Source organism: Anarhichas minor, unplaced genomic scaffold, assembly GCF_050575085.1.
Source record: "Anarhichas minor isolate MPS153535 unplaced genomic scaffold, ASM5057508v1 ptg000028l, whole genome shotgun sequence".
NCBI lineage: Eukaryota > Metazoa > Chordata > Actinopteri > Perciformes > Anarhichadidae > Anarhichas > Anarhichas minor.
This window is the reverse complement of record NW_027466474.1, coordinates 13,090,662-13,106,909: the sequence shown is the minus strand read 5'-3', so window position 1 is coordinate 13,106,909 and position 16,248 is coordinate 13,090,662.

The window sequence follows — 16,248 nt, the reverse complement described above, 5'->3', positions numbered from 1 at the left end:
ACATGTAGGTGCTGTTCCACGCTACGATGGCACCTTGTCATTTCCATGTGGTTCACTTTAAAGATGGCTGGGGCTGGGATTCTTTAGCCTGCTGAATGTGAATACCCAGTTCAGGCTGTTCTCATACACTGTTAGTACCAAAGAAAAGTAAGGCAGTATAATTCGTATATAACACGTAATCCACAAAAAGTAAGAAAATAACTTTTCATAAGACGACATACAAACCGTTGTATGAGGATGTGTTGCAGAGTTACCACCCGTGAATGTCAATATCTTAAATTCTGCATTAATATTACATGTTCTCTGTGAATGTATTGTACATACACCACCAACTGTTAAACATACAAATCTGCTTATGTTTTAAACATCAAACGATATCTTCTGTTTTTGTCTGGGCTTTTACTAACGTACAGTCTGTGTTATTCCTCCGAGGGGGTCTTAAGCCTTGCTCCCTTTCAACATGCATATATTCTGTTGAGTTTTCTACTCTGCAGAACGATCAGTGAGATTTCCCACACTTCATTGCACTGTAGATATGATCATGCAACTGACAGCAGGGGCCCCAGGTCCGATTCCTTGCAGCCCTCGCAGTGTCTGTCCGTATGGCCCGAGAGCCCCACTACGTCTTCAGGATTTCACCAAGTTTAATCCTCGGCTGAGCAGCCGAGTTAGATCCACACGGTTTGTAATTAGCCAATTAAAGAGCACGGTGGAGCCACTTTGTGATCTCATAGGAGGCTGACTGGCCTCCGTTTGACACTCGGAGAAGAAAAGCTTCTTGTCCCTGAAGGTTTGTCACCCTGAGCTCAACCTGGATTCACTGAATTTGAAATAGGAAAAGTCACACCGCTGCATTTGATTTCAAATTGTGAGGACAAAGGACAAATTCGGGTTGAGCATGACACATTTATGAAAAAAAGAAAGGTTTATGCAATACAGATACAATGCATGCTTGACAATTTCTCATGTGCAACATCTACGCCCTTCAATATCTGTTTACCAACGCAATCACAACTTCATCACACCAATCATAACTCGAATAGGACATGGTTACAGCATGTCAGCGAGCATAGCAATTCTTTCCTGTGGTTCACACGGGAATGAAACCTGCAACCTTGGAGCAATAGGCAGAAACCAAGCTGCACCGATTGAACTGAACAAACATCGGTCAGCAAGGAACGCCAACACATTACGAGGCGGTGGGAAAACCTTCTTGTGGTTCTCCACGAGGGAACAACCATGTCAGCCTCCAGATAGGGCGGTTAGTCCCGCTGGCATGGAGGGCAATTGATTTCATTGATGCGCTTTGTGGAGCAGACGCTCCCTGCCAAACTGTCAAAGGCGGCCATTCAGTAGCAGGTGACGTCACATCTGCGTCAGCTAACTTGGAGAAATAGACATCACATGACGGTACTCAGCCCCTCGCCTTTTCATGTGGTGTGTTGTTAAAGGCTTTCTTTGAGAGCAGCTAGGAAAGAGACGGAGCGGTACGAGGGAGTCATCGAGAGTTAATAGAAATACAAATCTTTGGAAAATATTGGGGAAAATTCTATACTCAAAGTCAAACTTGTTTTTTTTTTTTTGCTTCATGCACCACTGAGCAACTTTCACAGGACGCTGTATCCAGTTCTCTTTATACATCCAAGCCTAAACCTAACGAAGCGGTTTAGTTGTCTAAACCTAACTTTCTGTGAAGATGAAAGACACCATGCATTCGTGGCGAGTGTTGTGGTCAGACCTGATTGGTTGATGGCGTAATTGAATGAGTTTCTGTAAATTACCCGGAAAACAGTGATCGAATCAGAGCTCAATTTAATTAACGGCAAGAAGGATTATGGCTGAAGCACAAAACTCACGGCACTGCTCTTAATCTGCTGGCACCTCAGTCACAGGAGCGCGCCTCGGGGTTAAGTTGAAGGATGGAGCTTCTCCGGCCAACAATAATTCACCCAAGTGGCTCTGCTTTAAAGACAGAATCACACAAGAGCTAATTGCATGTCACCCATTTTTAGCTGGAATATTTATCTGCGCTATACAGTATATATTTATAGTGCTTTCAAGGTGCTCAGCCAGAAGAGCGTAATGGATGTGTGGGTGTACTTCTGGGGGGCACAGCTTTACATTTAAACCAGTTCAGGGGGGGAGGGGGGGGGGGGTCTGTTTTCATTAGAGCTAAAGTTAAAAGGGCTTAGGGCAGTCGGGGGGGATGGCTGAAGTTAGACTTCTATTTGTTGTGGTTCAGGGCAGCCTACACAGAATGATTGTAATGTGAATGTAGAGTCTTATAAAGGAATTTCTCCAATACGCTCTCTTCACTCTCTTATTGAGAGTCTGCTGGTTGGCTGGCAGCCTCACGGTGGAAACACGACTCCAGGAAGTCACAGCTTCCTGTGCGACGTTCCCATTGTTAGTTTTTCAGGTAGTTTTGCACTTTGTGCTTCGTGCTGTGTAGCAAATGCTTGCATGCAAAACACACTAAACGAAGATGGTGAACATGGTAAACATTCCTGTTAATACCATTGTCATTTGGAGCGAGGAAGCTAAAAAACATCTTTCCCAAAATGACAAAAAGTCACCGAAGACGCACACCTTAGTGAGCAGGTCCTGTATCAGCCAGATCCAATTAGTTTCTCCATCATTGCCATTGTTGCCAGCATCATTTGTTAGTGCCACAGCAATCCCCGGTACATAATATTGCCTCATCACTAAATTTAAGTTTTCATAATTGATATTGGGAAAGTCAGATCAGTGCATCCCTAAAACCAAGTGTGTGTGTTTGCGTGTGAGCCTAAGTTGCACCACAAACACATACTGTAACTCCTTCATTGAGACCTCTCACTGTAAGTCTATGTGAGGCGAGTGTGTGCCCTTATTCTCCTCAAACACACTCATTGAGATGTTACCTCTGAGCGCATAAAAAAACAGACTTCTTTATATTCATAAATACTGAATGATTAAAGTGTAAATGCAAGGATTTTTAAAGGCCTTGAATGGTGTTAAATAACAAGCCAATGGCTGGCTCCCCAGAATATTAATCATTTCGAACTCCATGAAAGGATCAGCTGATAACGTCCTAAAAAACTGCTAAAAGTGAAGTGCAATACGAGTTCCTTACATACTTCATGTACCAAAGAGTTTAAGCTTTATTTAGCATGAAATATGGAATTCTGTCTACACAGCCGTTTGCTCATAATCCCATCATTCCTCTATATATCATCAAGGCAAGGTTACATAACATATGCAGCTGCCAACAAGTCAGACTTCTTCCTCAGCCTATTTAATGCAGATTCGTCATTGGGCAAAAATGACATAATAGCCTTTAATCATATTGTGATTCAAGAGTCCTGAGATAAAACCAGACTGCTGCACCTCCTCTTAGCTCTGTTTTAAGGCTTTAGAAAGTCTAGCCAGCGGTGGCAGACTTTTAATTACAGGTCTTTTCAGAGAGGGGGCGTCCCTATTGGCTCTTCTACAAATGCAGATGTGCGTGTACATCCATTCAGATGATGAAAGTCTGATTCAACGGCGGAAACTCCTGCATGCTATTCCAGCGTTAGTAGCAACTGCCTCCACTGCAAGGCAGCCCCAAAACAGAAGATGGTCTTATCACAAAGAGAGTCTGTGCGGTGTCGCGTTTCAGAGAAAGAGAGAAAATATTCCCGATCGGGAGATAATGTTTGTATTTAATGACCAGTGCTCGTGCAGGTTACTATATGATGCACGAGAGAGATGAGAGCTGCAGGATAAACCGCGTGTTTCCAAATGTTGACTTTTTGTTTTGTTTTTTTGCCTTTTCCAGAAAACTGCCTATACTCTGGGGTATCACTTCAATTGTAATATGCTGAAAGGTTATGATGACATTTTTGCCTAACGCCGCCAAAAATGAACTTGCTACCCCGGCTTTAATCACACTTCTTTTGGTTAAAAGGAATACTTTAAGCCCAAATCAACCATTTGTACATCAATTACTCATTTCAAACATGCATTTTTGCTAAAACCTTACAGATCAAAACCCTTTCGTTCCAGTGCGACTGTGTTTACGTGCTGTGTAGCGAGATGAGCCTCCTGAAATGCTGTCAGAACTTTCAATTATAATTGCCCACCAGGGTATTATATCTTTTTTTTCCCTCACCTGCCACTGTGGCACTAAACATTTCTACCGGCCACTCCATTTTTTGTGTGTCTGCCACTTCAACACTTAAAAATGAAAACATGAGTCAGTGGTAGCAGACAGTAGAAATAAGGAATACATCATGTTACCTTAATCCCTGACTATTTTTGACTTACCTTGAATTTTACCAGCCACAGCCAACATTTATCCTGTATTTGGCAAGTGGCAGGTGTTAAATGCATTCCCTGTTGCCAATGCAGCCGCCATGATTCTACACCAAAAAGAGAGACAGAAAAACCTTGCCAAAAAATAAATGTAAAGAAATCGCAGAGATGCCGATTCGCACGGGACTTATATTATCGCGTGACCTCTCTCTTCAGCAAAATCTGACGACCTCTGCCATTACTACAAATTGCTCCCAGGTAATACTAGTCCCGTGCGAATACGGCTTGTTGAAAGGAACCTTTGTGCCAGGAACGGTAGAGGAGGATGAAGAAGTACATGCAGTAAACACATTCACAGTCCTGGTCTTGACATTGCATGCTACTAAAGAACGCTCACCAAAATTCACCTTATATCCAAATTATAGGACAATTGAAGTCTCATTCACTTGAGGAAAAAAAAGTCACCACAAGGTGCATTTGGTGGCTTTTCTGGAGCATTATCGCATAATGTTTATCAGCAGGTTGAACACGCCCAGCTGACGAGAAGCTCTCAAACTGCTCAGGAAAAAAATTATTAAATTTGATCATCCGCATTTCCGTGACAATGGGGCAAACATATGTGACATGATCAAAAGTTTCAGAACGGCGACTAAATGGAGAACGTATCCATCATGTTACCCGTAGTTTGTTTGAATGTATGCAGTAATTAAAGTAAAATGTTATTGTATAGTTTGCCGAACAATTATGTACATTTTATGTTTTTATCTACAAAAAAATGTACAGCCCATCGACAAATGGGGCCAAATACATACATTTTAATATATGTATAATTCTTTTTATCTTTGAATGCATCTTTCCCCTTCTATCTCTACTTCTATCCTAGTAATACTCATTAATTGCACAACTTTGTCTTTCAGCACAGCCCTATGACCTGCACATAGTGTATGCGTATGTGATACATATATCTCTGTGAATCCTTAAAAGATCATTGATTTCGCATCGTTCTTGAGCAGACGCCACAAAATGCAGAAAAATCCCAAAACAAGTGCTGAAATTCACACAGTAGAACCGGGTTCCTCCAATAGCCCTGCAGCTCTTATACGTCCCGCCATGTGTGAACCTTCCAACGAGTGTTGGCAGCTTCTGTTCTTTTCCTTGTTGAACCTTGTTTGAAACCAATCGATAACGCCACAAAACGCGCCAGCCAGCCCGGCTATTTCATAATAATTCTCTAAAAAGTTTACTTTGCACAGATATAAAGGTCAACTTTAGTTCAACCGTGTAACTGCAGCTGAGCCAACACACACACACATATACACACATATACCATGAGCTCGCCAAGACTGTTTGAATTATGTGTGGTTAACAATCTATATACTAAATGATGTACTCCACGTGATCACACACACCTTGGTCTCCTCATTACTGTTGGCGGTGTTTATTCTTTAGCTTCAGAGCAGATTTGTGCGCAGAGTCGAGCTTCTGCACTTATTAAACTGGCCTAACTGCTTCTGCTGCCAATGCTCTCTTCTTCTGGCCTTTTATTGCCTGCTGAGCTCTGAGCCAATACCTCAAACCATATTCTCCCCTTTAAGCGCCTCGACGAGAACAGTACGTTCTCTGGCAGCCCGCTCCAAAAACGAGTACTTAGTGATTCCTTATGCAGATGGACTTGCTTAAGTGAACATTATCGAAATTATAAATGAAAAATACTAATCGGTTGCTTTTGAGGACACCAGACGTTAACCTTTTTTCGCTGTTGTGCTCTGACAGGTTTCTTGTTTTCAATGTATTTGTGATTTCGTGCGGCGGTTCAGACAATATACAGAGTTGAAAAGAAAATAGCACACAAAACAACAGCGAGAAACATGTGTTTATTGGCAGTAGACCTGGGCGACCAGCGATGCACTGTGCAGGGCCCCAGCAGGAGTCTCTTTCAGCCAGACAAACACCTCAGCGTCTGGCTGTGCGTATGAAAGCGGAAAAGTGTTTTTCAGCGTTGAAATTGAATGTCGAAATCGATGTCCAGATTTAGTTTTGATATGGCTTCGGGTTGTCATATCACATTAAGATGGATACCCTGTGGGAGGTTTTTGCCGGGAAGTGTGATGAGGAGGATCCTTTCCTCCAGGAGCAGCTAATCAATATGCCTCTCAGACACTCTCTTTTTCAGCCTGAGCACCACTATTTTCTTTTTTTTTTTAACACTGCTGACACAGTTCAATTAAACTTGAGCTGCAAAAAAAATAAAAAAAAGATTCAGTGTGTCTAACTCATTTCAATTTCAGTACACTCAAGCATTTCCCCGCTATTTAATCTACATCTCACACCTTCCTTTTAAATAGAAACGTTACACAAGTTATGATGCATCTGGATGGGTGCGTGAGTGTAGCCGAATCTTACTCTCGTATAGCTGATTTGTGCGAGTGCGAGTGCGTATGTTTGTGTGCATTGAGTGATGACAAATCGCACCTCGCGGCGTAGTTGCACCTGTCATCACTCCATCAGCCTCGCTCAGAAGGAGACGGAAAACAAGTGTGGAAATGATTATATTGAGGTGCCCCGAAGCTGTACACAGGCACCTGATCAATATTCAATCTCAGTTATTTCATCCCACATTACCATCCCACACAGGGCCGCTCGATGACTGGAAGGCCCTCCGCAGCTCGTTGAGACTGCGAATCGCTTAATCAGGGAGAGTAACTAGATTCTGTGGCGTCAATAAGTGCATGTGAGCTTGTGTGTTTAAAGCAGTTGGAGATATTATGGTGAGCCTTTGATGCAGTATGAAAAGTTGAGGAGGAACACCTTCAGGATATGAGTGAGACAAATCATGTTCAGTAGTTGTGCCAGTTTGTGTTTATGTGGGTAGATGTGTGATGTATTAGTTCGCTATTAGCTGTTGTTGTTTTCGTTGTGGATAACTTCAGTCAGTGGCTGGATGGATGAGAGACACAGAAACATTTGCGTGGAAAGTTGCTCGTCCATTCTCAAGTGAGCGCGTGCAGTTAATGGTGACGAACTTTGGTTATGTCTGTCCGTATGATATCTGCTCGCATTGGAGGGGGATCATTAACCACTCCTCCAACCTAATCCACTTCTCTGCTGCCGATCCAGTTCCAGTCGTCTTTTTACAAACGCTGTGACGCTGTATCTATGCGTCTCTGCGCGGCATGTAGGCTGGCTTCTGCTCTTCCATTGAGCAGCCCTCTCATTGGCTGACCTGACAAACCCAACCGGCCCATTCGAGTAGTACGAGTTCCTATTATAATAAAAAATTAAAAAAGTTAAATAGTTCTATTTGTAAACAAAACACTCGACTATTGCCATCTAATTCAGTTTCATATTCTCAGCCATGCTCTGTTTTCTTCCTCACATCACTGTGTGTGTAAATATGCGTACACACAAAGTAAATACTTTAACTAAAAGATAAAAGATATCTTTACAAATGTTGCACTAAATACCCTATAGCGCATGGAACCATGCTGCACTCAGGGTCACAGACACAATTCCAAAAGCTTTATAAAGGGATTAATGCAGTTCACACATACAGCCTCCATAGAGACAAACATAATCCCGCCATGATACATTTACTCTTTGTTTATGTTGCTGGGCCCTGATGTATCTAATAATCATATTTACTTGGCTTGGTGTTGATTTTGGCTGAGAGAGTGATTTTTCTAAAAGCCTTCACGAGAACACAAAACACTTTATTGATTCATAAGTCATGCAGGAATTAGACAAAACAGTCTTTTAACACAGACTTGTGTTCTTTCTTTTTTTTTATTGCAGAGTGCATAGAGACCGGATATTCAGGCATTGCTTGGTAACAGCAGATTAATTTTGGGTAAGGCCCGGAGGAAAGTGTTTATCAGTACAAGGCTGGTCATTATGTCTAAATGAAATGAAGGGATGACTTATGCTTTTTGAGGCGTGTTCAATACACAAACAGCTTTCAGTGTGAATCACTGAATTAACCACATACCAGCAGCTTTGTCAGTCTCCACCACTAATCCCAGAACAATGCAACTACATAAGGATGATTTCTCTGGGGGTATTTTGTATTTAGGACACTATGAAAGAGGTTTTTATCAGCCTAATGGTCACACTTTATTTTCAGTTATGTCGTTGGTGCAAAGAACAGAAGGAAGTAACTGTGGCTTTAGATTCAGATTCACTGTAAATGGAAATCAAGTGCTGATATTCTACTGGGCTGGTCTGGTTTGCCAAACATTGTGGACTTGTTCAGTCATTGATTATTATTGATTAATTCCGTTTATGGAAAAAGAAGGTTCTATAATCATATATTTGCTTTTTTTTCTAGGATGTTTGTTGTACTTTTATCTTTATTTCTTTTTAATGTTTTTCTCTGTGACATTTCATATGCAATGCCTATTTGTTCTTTGGTTATGTTTGGCACTTATTATGTTGGCTGTTGTCTGACGGGCGACCCGACTCCGAGTATTGATAAAGTTAAGTGAAGAAATCTAACAGCTGCTTGCAAACAACTGAAAACAATATAATAAGAGAAGAAGCAAGGGAGAGATTGGAGATTGTAAGTTCTGCGTTGGTCGGAAACATCCTTGTTATTGTTGTTCCCGATAATGTTCGCTGAGGGACTTTCATTGCAACGATCCTGTTGTGTGTAACATTTTCAAGAACATTTAGCAAAGTACATTGGAGCCAAGTTGTTCTCCCAAGTGCCAAATTCTACGTTTTTTTTAAGAGGGCTTTACATGAACTTCTGAAGTGTTTTATTTTTTTTTACAAAAAGTATATGAGCTGGAACAAAGTGATGCAAAGCCAGCTGACTAAAGAACACACTGCTCCTCTTAGTGCAGTCAAAAGATAAAAGGGATTTAGTGGAAGAACAGCATTTTTCAAGTCAAAGTAATGAAAACAAAACTGAGCAGAACTAATGAAGCAAAGAGTAGCCAGGATTAACTGCTGGAAAGAAAAGAACAATTGAACCTTAAAAGTGAATGCAACATCGTTTGACCCAACACTCAAAAACACGGAGATGGGAGCATGGGAGAAGGATGTCGAGCATATTCAGAGATGTAAAAGATCATCTCCACTCGGACCACAGAGAGGAGCCACTCTGTTCTGCAGAGACATGCAGTCCCGCCTGACAAAAGTTTAAACACACATCAGAGCTTTCTTCCAGGATTTGAAGTCCAAGGAAAAGCAACAAGTATTCACTCGCGTGGCTTTCTGCCAGAAGTCACAAGACCTCGACCCAAATTAACGTCTTCGAGAACATTGAGAAGGAAAAGTATTCAAAAAAATATCACAAGACCGTCTCTGGAAACTGGAATGTGAATACATGTCTGAGTGTGAAACAGTGGACAATACAGATGTTTGAATGCTGTGGAGAAATCTGTTTCACCAACTGTATTGAACCTTCTACTCGCACCAAACCGCTTTTTTTAAACGCTTGAAAAACAAGCTCACCACAATGGATGAATTTTCAACACTGTCTCTCAAGTGTAGGCGAGAAAAACAGATTTTTTTATTTATTTTTTTAACTGATCTATAGTTGTTAACGGAAGAATTAGGTTTGATGGCTAAAGTTCAACATTCTAAAAGTCTGTCATGTAAACACTTTTAAAAATGATCCGTACATCTCAAATGTCCTTCTTGTGTTTTTAAATGATTACTTATAAACCAGGTGAAGCAAAAATAAATGTGTGGAGTTTTTCACGCTAAAGAAAAATGTGTAACCACCACCCAGACAAATCTGAATGATTAAAAAAAAAACAGCAAGTAGCTACGATGTAAGCACAAGTGAAAGTGGAACACGCATGCAGCGCGCTCTCATGCACGCCCTGCATGACAGACACACAGAGAGAGAGAGGGACGGTAAAGAGACAGACGAACGGTACAAAAACACCTCTCTTGTGCGATCAGATATAGCGGAATAAAACGCGATTGCAGAGAGAGCTGGAGGCTTCTTCACGCTGCTGCGCCACAAAAGTATTCACTTTGTCAGTGAAGGTCAAAGGGGAACTTTTTGACCTTGTTTTCTTTTATGTTTTTCTGTCTATGATACTAATGGGGACAAGAGTTTTTAAACTGCTCTGGCATTGAGTGCTAAACTGGCAGCAATGTAATCCTTCCAGGCTTATTTTTGTCAATGACGGGCTCAGATTGTTATTAATATTTGGAAAGGACCCAACAGAGGAAGAAATCATTTTTCGTTCCCTTTTGCTTGATCCGGTCTGGTTGTTATTGAGTCTAAACATGTCTCGCTCGGGTTATAGGCGTCATCCACGTTGTCCTCATCAGATAAATATTCAGCCAGGACATTGAAAATCTTTTACATAAAACTGAGATTTTCTGTACTCCAACAAAATGAATCTCTGCCCAACACTCCTCTTTCCAACTCTCACTCACGTTTTCCCCACGTCTTCCGATTTTAGAACCATACTTCCCCTTTAGCAAGACAATTCTGAACCTGTCAGTGGCAAAAACAAGCACTTTTATTAGATGTACAACACATTGACAGTGTGCAATTGCCCGGCATAATTACATGTTAGCCCCTTTTAGCGGCTGCCAGCTGCAGCATTCTCGTCCAACGCTGGACCATTAGTCACCTAGACACAAAAACATGGCAAAATAGGGTCCAGCTTGAAAAATACCTCAGTTTAACTTTTACTTTTGTGTACTTTTGTGTAGAAGCCTCCAGCTCTCTCTGCAATCATGTTCTATTCCCCAATAGCTGATACCGCAGCAACATGTTGACAGGCTACATGAGTATAGATCTCAATGCAGCAGCTCGGGTGTTACCGTTGGCCTGGAACAGGCATTGTAAAGCCCGACAAGTTCATTATTTTACTGCTCTGCAGTCGCCCTTTGACAAAAACATGTTGAAACATGTTACATTTGACCGACAATCAAATCCAAAACACCCATATTGTGTGTTTTAACACAAAGAATAAGGGAGTGGAGGTGACAGAACGCACATTCAACCCACTGAGAACAAGAACAAAGTGCCAAACTTCCCGTTCTCTACCAAGATGATGGATAGAATGCATAATTATGTTGTTTGCCAACTCAAAGAGGAGGAAGCAGGATACATGTAATCATTTACCAGTTTCTGTAGATAGAAAGTAAACTTTTAAGTAACACTTTGAAAACACTATTTACATCTGAGATGAAAGGAGCCTTTTCAAATGGCTTAGTGTTTACATGGTAGAATACTTGGACTTTTGGAGTGCATGTAAATGTGCTATCCTTAAACCAAGTTTCATCCAGTAATTAGATTTCTTATGCGCGTGTAATTAAGCAGCGGCACCAACCCGGTCACGACAGCACCAGCAATGAATTTTTTCAGCGATTCAATCTCAAGAAAGCACATCATGATATTGAGTCCACGCTCCTGAAGGCCTCCAAGTGCCCTTATGTTCAATTTGTACCCGAGTGGTAACAGATAATGAAGACCAGCATCGAGTCACACCGGGGCCGTCACCCCTTCCACCTCCAGAGAACTTTGAATTTGTGGCCTCAAACACAACATATCAGACATGAAGCAACGCTTGTGAGCTAGTCCAGGCCGACACCTCACGTCCGCTGCCACACTTGCATTGCATACTCCTCTCGCTGCAGCAGAGTGAACATTATTCTAATCTAGTCGGTGTGCTGAAGCCTGCCGCCTCCCTGCTCACCTGCAAGCTATGCTTATGCCGCCTCCACCTCAGCATTCAGCTGTAAGCTCGGAGTCTGTGTTCCCCTCAGTGGAGGATTAGTGTTGTAGCATGTGGAGAACGCTGCACATATTCAACAGTCGCATAATAATCTAGTCCGCTCGAGTTGGCTAACTGGTGTGCAATTTGCATATAGCAATACATTCAGTATTGGAGCTTCAAGATGAGATTTGGAGCATTTTGATTGTCTCCCGACGGCTCTCAACATGTCGACATGGTGGTAACGGTGCTAAAAGGGCAAACTACGGGCGTCGTATGAGAGCCGTCCAGAGCGGCAGGCCGTGAGCTAGCCAGTGGGGCACAGTGGAGTGCTCGATCATGCACTAAAAGCAGAGCGGTTCTCGAGAAAGCTGCAAGCAGCACTTCTGGGGGACCAAGCATTAAGCCCGCTCCGAACAGGCACTAGAGTTCACAACGGCCTCGCGGTCAACTAGCAATAAATTAATTGACTCGTTCTGAACCAGCACGACCCGAACGGGCGCTGCACCGGCCTTTACAAATGGGTCACAAATCTTTAGCATCACTTAAAAAAAAAAAAAAAAAAAGGCTCTGACTAAAAGAAAGCTGGGCACTGGGATTTTCAGCCAATGTTACTCAAATAGGAGTGAATTGTGCATTTTCTTAGGGACTAATTTTAGCAGCGGATTATTATACATTTGGTTCCCTAATGAGTACAGTAGCAGGATGATTCATGTGGCTTAAGATAAACTACAATGCCCATGCTCACTGTAATAAAGGACCATGCACTGGTGTGGCTCATTGATGTGCTTTTAATAGGTTTTTTTGGACGACAATGTAGCAGTGAAGAAATAAGCAAGGCTTTAGCTACACAGACTGTAAGTATCCTTTATCATGGGATTTGTTGACAACAAGTAAAAGGAAGAACATTACTAGAGTTATATTTCCAGTTGGTTGGCTAAACTCATCCCATATAACAGTTATTATAACCTGTGAGCTGTCTCTGGCAACGCAATTTGAAGAGACAGAAATAGTAGTGTTGTGTGGGACAGTGTGATGTGTGGTTGAGGTTTAGGTGTGGACGGTGGATGAGCCGAAGTGTACATGGTATTCATTTATAGTCTATCTCTCCGAAATATGGCAAAGGCCACCCTACTTCCTCTTCCACTAGGGCAATGCTTTTTTCAAGCGTAATATCCATGATATTGTGACAGCACTGTGCCACAGCAGCATTTTAGTGTTAACAAGTGAGGTTTTTATAGTCAGCGTTGGTTTCACAAGCCATAACTCTCCACCTGAGCACCTGAGAAGCGCTGTAAAACCAGCCCACTTACTCTACATAGAGCGATCTTCTTTAATGTTTCAGCAGCAGAGCAGAGAATTTGTCAGATGTGCATCTTTTATGATGTGGTGATGATAGCACTTTCTGTAAAGCAGGAAGAAGAAAAAAGAAAAAGTTTGGCTTCTTTTCGCCAGGCCTGAGACATGAGTGTAAAGAATCCATGATTTGATTGATGTCGTCTCCAGTGGGACCCGGAGGTATCTGCTTCACTGAGATAGGAACGAGAAGTCAGTGCAAAGAAGAGATGAGGAGAGAATCCTGTGATTTATGTGTTTGCCCATAAAAGGACTGCTGTCCAACCATTTGTGGAATCAGGACTGTGGTGTGTTTCTGCTGCCGAACAGGTGCTGCTTGTACCAGTGAATGTGAAGAGCAGGGTAAGATGACAGGTTTAACTCTTTTACTTTAATAACGAACAAGGCAAATTCCTACGCACAAGAGGAGGATGTTTTGGAATAAAATGAGTTTCCATTCAAAATGAAAATATACATTTTGGAAAAGCTCATTCACTTTTCTTGAGTTTTTGATTGACTCCCATGTCTGTTCCCTGAGCAGAAGCATTAAATCTCCCAAATTAACACAGTTTCTAACATTTGTTTAAGAGAAATGTAAGGACTGCGAGTGGTTTTACATCGGGTTAACGTACGAGCTGTGACTAAGTGCTGAAACTCTTGGAATTTCGACTTGAATGACCGTTCCTTTGCACTTTTGCGCATCAGAGGTTGATTTTTTTTCTGTGTTCAGCGTACAATGGTTTGCAGCTTTAGCTTTCTTGTATCCGATATACATGAGAGAATGTCTCATCTCCTTTATAAGCATATAGATCGGTTTTTTTTTATCCCCTCTGTTATTCATGAATATATTATATTTATGCGTTTTGTTTTCCTTGTAGGGAAAATGGCACATTTTATTACACATTTGCTGTGTCTGTCTCCTCCGGTCTATAAAACACATACTGTCAAAGTTTTACCCGAGGCAATCTTCTTAAACATGAAAAGGAAAAAGCAAACCGACGACCATGATAATGTTGTTCAACTGTTTCCACAACTTTCAAATCAAATTACACAGAGGATCCATAAATCCCAAAGCATTTGGCCTCGTGACAGGGAAGTATCATTCATAAAACTGCTGTGTCGACACATTGATACTTCAGAAGGAATTTTAATACAGCTGATCAAATTCTCTGCGGTCTGAATCTGCAGTTGTTAACATGAGAATTAAACCGGAGCCCGGTTCGAGGTTGAGATCTGATCCGCGGTCACTTGAGTGGATGATTGTTCGTGACTCTGAAACTGTTTCTGCTATCAACCCTCAAAGATTTTGACTTCCTAAAAGGTCACATAGACTCACAGTACGTCCCGCAACATCCAGCAAACTTGAGGCAAATAGACTCCCTCAGCGCCATCTCATTTTCATGCAGTCCTTTCCACTGTTGCACTTGGCATCCCCGAGCAGCCTGCCCTACAGTCATAAATAACTTAAGAGCTTATGAAAAACACTGTAAACAGCAAAGTCGAGGGACGGCAATCAAAGATAAATCTTGAGTATTTACCACTGCAGCAATCAATAATTAAAACACTGACTCCTCACCCAGGTATTCTTTATGGTTGATAGAATAAGAAATGAGAGCACTGATGAATCAAATGAAACTGAAAGTAGTCTCTGTACAACAGTTTGTGTGACTTAAAGTAGTGACAAAGTACCGGCTGCAGTTTCGTTTAATATTTGGGAAACATTTGAAAGTATTTGTCTGAAATATATGTCTGAATCTTTACAAACAGTGTTTTCATTCAGTTATAACTCATACAGATTCATTGTATGTTTCACCATCGACTTCTGCTCTGAACTTTGTTGAACTTCACCGTGTCTCTGTTGTGCAGAAGAAGAGTTCTGCCGTGCCTGTGCACAAAGATAACTGTGTTGTATGAGAATGTTCCAGCGCCAAGGCCTTTGGGCCGCTTGTGTTGTTTGCTTGCCGTTTGTTTTTCATTGTTGTTCCTATCAGTGCGAGAGCAAAAGTCAGAGACCAAAATGTCTGTAACATTGGCCGTCGGCCCCCACCTTTGCTCATTCTGTATAAAGAAAGCGTGTTCACTGTTTCTTTGGTTCTTCCTCACTGAGACTGAACGCATTCTGTTGTGATGATTGAACCTTCTCTGCGCAGAGAATAAATACTTAAAAGATAACCTCTGGAGTTTGGTATTCTTTATTTCAACATCAAAACACACCACGTAGGCTTCGGAGGATTTTGTTGGCCAGTGGATACAGTAACCATCACAAAACAGTGACAACTATTTAACAATAGCAAACACTGAGCAAGACCATATCAAAGTCAGCCAGATTTAGCCACGGTAAGGCAAATATGTCCCCAAGTTAGTTTGTGATAGTTTGTTTTCTCAACTTTATTTAGCAATATGCACAGTGTTAATAGTTGTTTAATGTCTTCTGTGGCTATGGAGGAGCTTCGCAAAGTCTGATAAAATGACCCTGATGATGTCATCAGGGGTTATCTATGGTGGCCCCGAGGGCTCAATGCACATCAAATTAAGAAAAGCACCTATTTAAAACATATGCAATACAATTTAGAGAAAACTACCACCAAAATACAGAAACGTGATGTAAGTAGCACATGCGACAACAGAAACTGTGTCCAAGAGACACTAGAAATTGATGCACACTGCTGAAATGAATATTACCAAACAAGGCTGCATATTAAAAAAAATTATCACAAACTAATTTCTATAGAGTTCCCTGCTTTGCCCAGCTGGTAGTCCAGTCGGGATCAAAGTAAAAACAATACCTACGGCCTTTGCACACAGCACAGAGAAGAACCATAACCATACATATCTGCATCAACGTAGCAGACGTGATTTTTGTACAGGACACACAGTATATAACATTTAGTGCTCCAGTGCCATTGGAAACAATAACTCTGATGATAAATGATGATGGAAATGTAAATTTCTT